The sequence below is a fragment of the Pseudonaja textilis genome, chromosome 7 (genome assembly GCF_049901715.1).
Source record: "Pseudonaja textilis isolate UNSWEBS1 chromosome 7, rPseTex1.2, whole genome shotgun sequence".
Taxonomy (NCBI): domain Eukaryota; kingdom Metazoa; phylum Chordata; class Lepidosauria; order Squamata; family Elapidae; genus Pseudonaja; species Pseudonaja textilis.
The window spans coordinates 18,767,183-18,776,052 of NC_141996.1; the positions used below are offsets into that span (position 1 = coordinate 18,767,183).

Below are 8,870 nucleotides of genomic sequence, written 5' to 3' on the forward strand. Positions count from 1 at the left end.
TGAACCTGGCCAGGGCTTCTTTAGTGGTCCTAACGGCTCTCTCTGCCAGCCCGTTACTGGCAGGATGAAAGGGGCCGTGAAGATGTGACGAATGCCCAGGTTGGCCGTAAAAGCGACTGAATTCGGTTGACGCGAATTGGGGACCATTGTCGGAAACAATGGAGTCTGGTAGACCGTGCGTAACGAACAGGCGAGTCAATGCTTTGATGACTGCTTGTGAAGTGGTCGTGGATAGTTGTGCCACATCAATCCACTTTGAGTAAGAGTCTACGACCACGAGGAACATTTTGCCATGCAATGGGCCTGCGAGATCGATGTGAATCCTGGACCAGGGTGCGTTGGCACTTTCCCACTTGGTGGGGGTGGCAATTGGAGGGGATGGACGGGAAACCTGGCAGGGATGGCAGGAGCTTACCCATTTGTTGATGTCCTCGTCGAGGCCGGGCCACCAAATGTACCGCGCCAACGCCTTCATTCTGACGATGCCGGGTGGCCCTCGTGCAACGCCTCCAGCACTCGGGTGCGCAGAGATGTCGGGATGACCACTCGAGTGCCCCACAGCAGGCAGCCCTGTAAGCTCGATAGTTCCTGTAAGCGGGTCTTAAATGGAGTGAATTTAGCTTCAATGTCACTGCCCGGCCACCCCCTCCTCACCCAGTCCAGTACCTGGGCGATCGTTTTGTCCGCTTTGGATTTATTGGCAATATCAAGGGCCGTGATTGGGAGGTCCAGTTGGGTGACTTCAAAAATGGCGTTGACCGGGCAGGGTCTTCAGCTGGGGCAGGCAGGGGGCAGCGGCTGAGGGCGTCTGCGTGGGACAATGTTTTACCTGGGCGGTGCACGAGTCTATACGAGTATGCTGCTAGGAAAAGGGTCCATCTGGTCATTCTGGGGGACAGAATTTGAGGGGTCTGCTTGTCACCTGCTAGTAACCCTAAGAGCGGTTTGTGGTCCGTGACTAGCTCGAAAAAGTGGCCAAAGAGAAATTCGTGAAATTTCTTCACCGCTGCAACAGCTGCCAAGGCTTCTTTATCGATCTGACTGTAATTGCGCTCTGTTGCAGAGAGCGTCCTGGAAAAAAAGCGATAGGGGCCTCGGAGCCGTTGGGGAGCCTGTGGCTTAAGACTGCCCCAATTCCGAAGGGAGATGCGTCTGCTGCCAGTACTAATGGAAGGTTGGGGTCAAACTGGATAAGCACTGCCTCTGATGTGAGTAGCGACTTGACTGTGCGGAAGCGGAGTCTTCTTTGTGTCCCCAATGCCAAACCGTTTTTATCCAGAAGTCTGTGGAGGGTTCTGCCACAGAGGCTTTATGGGGCAGGAACGACGCGTAAAAGTTCAAGAGCCCCAAAAAGGCCTGCAGTTCCGCTTTGGAGGTTGGAGTGGGTGCCTCGTGTATTGCCTTAACCTTGGACTCCAGGGGGTGAATGCCTGAGGCGTCAATTTTATAACCCAGAAAGTCCACCTGTCTAGTGGCAATGGCACATTTTTCTTTTTTAACTTGAGGCCATGCTGCCTGAACCTCTCTAGGACTGCTCGAACTCTCTGGAAGAGTTGGGGTCTGTTCCTGGCCGAGACTAAGATGTCATCAAAGTAGGGTACTACTCCAGGAAGGCCCTGTAAAATCCGCTCCATGAGGGATTGAAAAATGCCTGGGGCAACACTTACGCCAAACTGGAGGCGCTTGCACGGAAGGCACCCTGTGGGTGACAATGGTCTGAAGTTCTGCCGTTTGGTCATCAACAGGGAACTGTTGATATGCTTGAGACATGTCCAATTTGGCAAAGATGGTGCCAGGTTCAAAAGTATGTAATAAATGCTGAATGACAGGTACTGGATAAGCGCTAACTTGCAAGAATTTATTGATTGTGGTCTTGTAGTCTGAGCAAATTCTCAGGCTACCATCTTTTGAGGGTGTGACGATGGGCGTCTCCCATTTGGCGAAGTCTGTAGGCTCCAGGATCCCTTGTTTTAGTAATTTATCTAATTCAAGGTCTAATTTAGGCCGAATGGCGAATGGAACTCTGCGAGGTTTTAACCGAATTGGGACTGCCTGGGGATCGACTGAAAATGAGATAGGGGTGCCGTTATAACACCCTAACTCATCACTGAATACGTCTGAGTAATCAGCAAACAGGAGTCCGTGTCAGAGGTTGAGGTAGCATGGACTCCTGTTAGCCCTAAACCGAGGTGGGAAACCAATCAAGTCCCAAAAGTGTAGGGAGGTTGCCGCTCACTACCACTAGAGGTAGGTGGCCCTTAAAGGTTTTAAAATTAACAAAAAACTTGCCTCTGCCGATTACAGGAATGGTCTTCCCCTGGTAGTCCTTTAGGCTAAGCTGGCACTTCTGGAGTCGGTTTCTTGATAGGCTGGGTTGAAGCTCCTTGAGGGTGTTCCAGGAAATAATGGAGAGCGCTGACCCGTGTCAACCTCCATGTTGCAAGGTTTACCTTCTAATAAGACGGAAAGAGAGATTTTACTAATAGAATAGCAAGTGTGATTAGCGCGGAGGTGTGTGCGACAGTTTAATACTTGCCTTTGGGGCCCGGCATGTGCGAATGAAGATGCCCTTTGTGCTACGTTGTGTGAGGCTTGGCATACTCTTGCAATGTGCCCCTTCTTATGGCAGTTGTTGCAAGTGGCTCCTTTGAATTTGCATGTGGTCCTCAGGTGAGGTCCACCACAGGAAAGGCACAGGGTGATGTGCTTGGATGGCCCGGTGTTATCTTGTCTGGTTCCTGCCTGCGGGCGCCTGGCGTTTGTGAGGCGGTGAATGTCGGCCTCGTCACTTGGGTCTTCCTCGTTGACCACCTCTTCTGAGTGGACGGGAACTGCTGTTTGCTTGGTGACAGGACCTTGGATCTCGGTGGCTGAATGAGATGCCAGCTCCTCTGCCAGGGCTACCTCGATGGCTTGAGCGAGGTTAAGGTCTTTTTTGGCGAGCAGCCGTCTTTGTAGGTGCAGGTCCTTGACCCCACAGACCAGCTGGTCTAGGAGCATGTCATCAAGATAGCTGCCAAACCCACAATGGAGTGCTGCAGTCCTGAGAGCAGCCATGTACTGATTGATGCTCTCTTTGTCCCCCTGCTTCCTCATTCTGAAGGTGAAGCGTCTGGCAATCTGTGAAGGTCTAGGAGAATAGTGGTTAGTAAGGATTTCTAACAGTTCTGTCCAGGGGACATTCTTTAACTCACGTGGAGCCACAAGAGCTGTGGCTGTATCGAAGACGATGGCTCCACAGTAGGTCAGGAAATATGCTTTCTTTCGGTGTTCCCCTGCATCAGCCAATCCGATGGCGTCGATGTAATGATTAAACCGATTCTTGTATGATTCCCACTTCTCCTCATCCGGCTTGAACGCTGGGAAGGCTGGATTGGAGTTCATGTTGTGGGTCTACTGGTTAACCTGTTGGGGAAAATGCTTTCTCTCTGGGTAGCAGTAGAGGTTTAGTGCCTGTGCTAGGCAAGTGCTCTCTCTCTCTGGGGTAGCAGTAGAGGTTTAGTGCCTGTGCTAGGCAAGTGACTTCAGCTCTGGGGAAGTTTCGCAATTCCCTTCTCTCTCTCTGGGGATCAGAAGGTGTTTAGACTGCAACGGTCATTGGCAGCGTCTTTTGAAATTCGCGCCTGTGTGGGCGTTAGCGATTTCCTAATACAACGCTGTGTTGCATTTGAATGTGCTTCAGCTGACAGCTGTTTGAATTTCGCGCCTAAACGGCACGAGCGGCTGCGGCTCGCAGCGTTACACTTCCTCTGTAGCTTATGCTAACAAGCGGCTACAGGCGCTTCTCACTTTCACTAGCTTGTTTGCTGATCGCTTTCTCTCTGGGTTGCGATCAGCGTTTGCCCTTATTTTGGCTGATCGCTCTCTCTCTGGGTTGCGGATCAGCGTTTTAGTGATTCAGCGTTCGTTCTCATTTCGGGCTGATCGCTCTCTCTGGGTTGCGGTCAGCGTTTGCCCTTATTTTGGCTGATCGCTCTCTCTCTGGGCTGCGGATCAGCGTTTTAGTGATTCAGCGTTGCAGCTTGCCTCTGGTAGCCATCCCACCCTCGTCGCCAGTATTAAGTATGGGAAATAAGAGGCTGAACCAGGGCTTAGTGCAACAAGGTTTATTTACAAGGACTGAACGTGCTTGCTCAGCCTGGAACTGGCTCGCAGCGAACAGCGAAAGGGCTGGACCCAGCAGCCTGCTTTTATAGCAGGCTGCTGGGGAAACCCAGCCAATGAGAAGGGGCAGCCGCCCCTGCAGCGAGAACGGACCTGGGTGGGAACTTCTTCAAGGTCCAGGGACATAACACCTTATACTGCTAAAGTTGAACTATTCAGAGAATGTTTATTTCCAAATAATTGTCTCCATCAGAGATTTGCTGATTATCAATACACAGTTGTACTTTTTCTGTGTTTTGGCTGATGCTAACAAACAAATTACAATGCAGTTGAAGCAGGTGTTAATTTATTAGAGTTTAGGTGGAGTTAAAATGTATTCATTCACCCAGGCCTTTTAATGTTTTAGTTTAATTGTTTCATACGCTACTTTCAGAAGCAGAATAGCTTTAGGGGAGCAGAATAGCTTGAATAAAAGTATCTGCAAGACCACCTTCCCCTACCCATCCTACCATCCAGCTAGGGTCCCTTCCCACAAATCTTGTCATCTAACAGAAGCGAGAAAGCATGCCAGCAAGGCAGCCCCTGTCTTGCAGAACACCTTATTCCCCAAAGTTCAGCAGGTCTCCACCCATTTATTCATTTATTTATTAAATTTATTTGTTGTCTAACTCACCATGGAGCTACTCTAGGCTGCTTACAAAAATAAAAATGGAGAAATGAAAAAAGTGTAAAGACAACAGTAGTAAGGGAATAGGTCAATAGAAAAAACAATGAAATAGAAAAGACCTGGCTTTTCCCCAAGCAATGAGAGAGGAGATTAGATGATCATCATTAGATGATGGCACGTTAACACGGATCAGCACCAGGTTTTGTTTTTTTAATGTTTCATGTTTTAACTGATTGTGTTTTATAGTTTTAAAAATGATTTTATGTATCTTTTAAATTTTGATCAGGAACAGGCCAAAGTTGCCTGAAAGGTGACCAGCTATATCAAAAAACAAACAAACAAAATACCCTTCTAGATAGCCCAAGAGCTTTGGAAATGATAAGTTTTACTCTGGTCATCTTCCTCTCGAGTGGATGTTTCACTAAGTAGTGATGGAGAAAAGAGAAGTTAAGTCCCAGGGCCTTCTATTATGGATGCCCCAGGGTTAATAGATTTGCTCCTCTTGTTTTATATCTACTGTACAAGAACCACTGAGAGATCATTTGCTGACAAGTCAGGTATGATTTGTAAGCTAATAAGGATTTTCCTATGTGAATGAAAGCAGCCATGTAGTTAGTGCCTCCTGGTGGTTACTACAATTGAAAATACCACACAGTATATACAGTACAGCGATCCCCCACTAGGAGGTGGTGTAGAACTCAAGATAAACCCCATACATAGGAAATGACATAATGTAAGGATTGGTAGCTCTCGTCATAGGGAAGGACTTCTATATAATACTTCAGTAAGTTAACTCTCAGATGAACATCATGACTGCAGGCAAACAAGAGAAGCAATTGTAGGTCTTTCCTGATGCCTGGAAGCTACTAGGATATGGACAGAGACAAACACTTAAGTCTCAAGGCAGAATTACTTTGTGCATGAAGGCCTTCTGATACCAAAGACCATCTTAATTCTGAACAGGCCATTCGCAAAAGTAGATTGTAACCCACAGTTCCTGCTGAAAAACCAGGTACTTTGCAGGGACCTTTACAAAGACCTTTCTTAGATTAGGACATCCTGATCAGTGTCCCTCATGCCTTGGTTACTCTGATTTGGACTATTGCCTCCCCCTGAAGACTAATCTGAAGCTTGTCCAGAAGAACACTGTGGATATTTAGGGGTGCCAGTCAGTTTGACCCATTTAACATTATTGTATTAACATTAGATGTAATTTGAGGTAAGGATTCCCACCTATAAGACTGGACTATCTTCAGAACCATATTCCCAGCTGCTTTGCTATATGTTTTAAAATAGGAAAACAGAGTATTTTCTGGGCCCCTACAGCTAGAAAAAGCCATTTCTAAGGACTATCAGTCATTGTCCTTGTCTTTCTCTTTGAAATTACCATACATCCACCAGAGGTCAGGTTGGTTTTCAAAAACTCAAGAGAGTTGGGGCCAATTAAAACTTGCTTTTTAGTAAACCTGAAATGAACCCTCAAGATCTGATGTACTGTATACAACAGGAGAACTGTTTGTATTTGAATTGGTTGTTCCCTAGTACTTGGGATAATTAGATTATATAAATTTTTAAACTAAGTTTTAGTTCTATTACTTAGGTAGATGAACCACTCAGAATAAAAAAAAACCAAGAAAAATAAACAAATACATAATTACTCATGTATTATTTTTCAGCTTCTTGGACCATACTATCATACTAATAAGGGACAATTCTGAACTAATTTGGGCTGCCTCCTCTTTTGATGGAAATATAATTTGATGGAAATATAAAAACAATAATTAAGTGACCAGTGTTTTACAAAGCTGTTTATATTTGTGTTTATTTGGCTACCAAATTTATTTACTTATAGTATCTTAATGCCAGCCAACCTTTCAGTTCTAACTGGATTACAATTAAAAAATAATTTATGAAAAATCTATAAAACATATACCAAAAACAGATAAAAGCAATATGAAAATATGATAATCTCACATGATAGACAAGTAATCCACATTGCTGTCCAGTTGGTGTGGGACAGAAGTTACTGTTTCTGCATTTCACAATTACCTTGACATCACCTTGTTTCACATTCTGATTTAGGTAGCTTTCATAAACTAAGATTTTTTGTGTTGGTTCTGATAATATTTTTTATTTATACATCTCCAGAGTTTGCAGTGTCTTTCCCAGCTTTATATTATGTTGTTATAAGTGCTGTTTGGTATCATTTTAACAGTGATGCTTATATAATCAAAGATAATTAACATTCTACTATTTAGATAGTTTAGAATATTGAGAAAAGAGACGAAAACAAAAAGTATTCCATTAACATTATTTACAATTGAGGATGTCAATATTACAAGCATAAAATTATTTGCCTTTTTCATCTAAAGTTGAGTAAAACTTTGAAAAAAAACACAACTCATATCAAAGTATTTGTTGCATGTTTTGATCTTAAACCAATTAACAGTTAAAAAAACAGTACTATTGTACTGGTTTTCTTATGTGCCTTTACTATGTGCCATCAAGTCGTTTTTGACTCCTAGCAACTAGATATCCCTCATGACCTATGCTTAACCTCCTGTCAAGTCTCCCAAACGGTGCATTCATCTACACAGCACTGTAACTGAGTCCTTGCAAACAATTATTAATAATCGTGGATTCTATTGTGTTCATGTTAATGAAAGGAAAAACAAATAAGGCAAATTTAACAAGAATTAAATATCAAACAAGTAGAAAAAAAAGAAACAGGATTTTTTAAAATGGATTTCTTTCTGAAATCCATTATACGCATCTGATTATTTACCTGTTTTTAACATGGAAAGATAAAAGAGAAGCGTCATCCCATAAATGCGATATGCACCCAACTAAATCATAAACTTTTAAAACTCTGGTATCTCCAAGGACAATGGAGTCCCAACTCCAAGAATTCTCCCGATCAGATTTATTCCCCATACATTTGGATGACACCATTGCAGCAGTCCCGAAGTGCCGTGCCTGACTCAGTACCATAGGGATCATGCCAAAGATGCCAATATATTCATTTGGGGAGGCTTGGGGCTTTTTAATTAAAAACTCTAATCATCTGGTGCGAGAACGAGAGGAGAAGGCAGGCAGGAGGCAAACATAAACGTGGCGGCGGGCCTAAAAAAGTGGGCTAGAAATCTAAATAAAAGTGGGCGAGTTCGCCGTCGCGACCGTTTTCCTCAAACCCTGAACACGAATATATCTTGGGAAAAGGCAGAGGAAGAAAAACAGACTACAACGGCCTCCATATCCAGTCTCCCAATCTCTTCACTTACCTCGCTCGACGTTCAACCTCTTTCCGCAGAAAGCGCCGACAGTCAGATCCTTTACAGTACAAACCTACCGCCACCTTCGAAGCGATCAGCGCCACAGGCTGAAGAATAGGGAGCGCAGAGCGTTCTGGGAGTCGTAGTTCGCCGCCGGGAAGGTCACCGTTCTACGAAGCAGGCCGGCTGCCGCGTAGCTGACTACGATTCCCAAGAAGTTTCGGAAAACATTGCTTGGCGTCATGGCTCTTGGCAGTACTTAGTGGCAGTTGAAGGGAGGGGTGGAGGCCCTCCTTTTGAAGGAAAAGGGTAGCTCTAGGCGTGCATTATTGTAAACATCATCACCACCGCAACGATACTGAATTTTAAAGTGGGGAAATAATTTTAATGTGCGGTGTAAAAGTTTAGAAAGCTTTAAAAAAGGATAGCAAAATATTGTGGTGGTCTGTCAGGGTGAAAATAAGTTGTGTGTTGCCTTCAAAACCAAGAACAATTTTGTTCTGTGGATTGTGATGTTGCCTAAAATTTTAGACTTCATTATTAGCGTTTTAAAAGGTGACATTAAGGCACTTAAAAGGGACTCAACATAGTCTAGACCTCTTTTTAACTTTAGGAAAACACAGGGTATTTTTTCTTCTTACAGATTTAACAGATAATCAGAGTTGGAAGGGACCTTGTAGGTCATCTAGTCCAACCCCAGCCCAAGCGGGAGACCCTACACCATTTCTGACATATGGGAGTCCAATCTCTTCTTGAAAGTCTCAAGTGGTGGCTCTCCCACAACTTCCAAGGGCAAGATGTTCCATTGGTTGATTGTTCTCACTGTC

General features: G+C 44.6%; 1 protein-coding gene across 2 annotated transcripts in view; it reads right to left on the reverse strand.

The window, feature by feature from the left end:
* The window catches only part of CPAP (centrosome assembly and centriole elongation protein), a 29,669-nt gene extending 21,525 nt beyond the window's left edge, over positions 1-8,144 (reverse strand). For both annotated transcript variants that reach the window (XM_087937130.1, XM_026708848.2), the window contains exon 1: positions 8,053-8,144. The gene's annotated coding sequence lies outside the window, so the exon portion shown is untranslated. The remainder of the gene's footprint in view (positions 1-8,052) is intronic.
* Between the last annotated feature and the right edge of the window lie 726 nt (positions 8,145-8,870).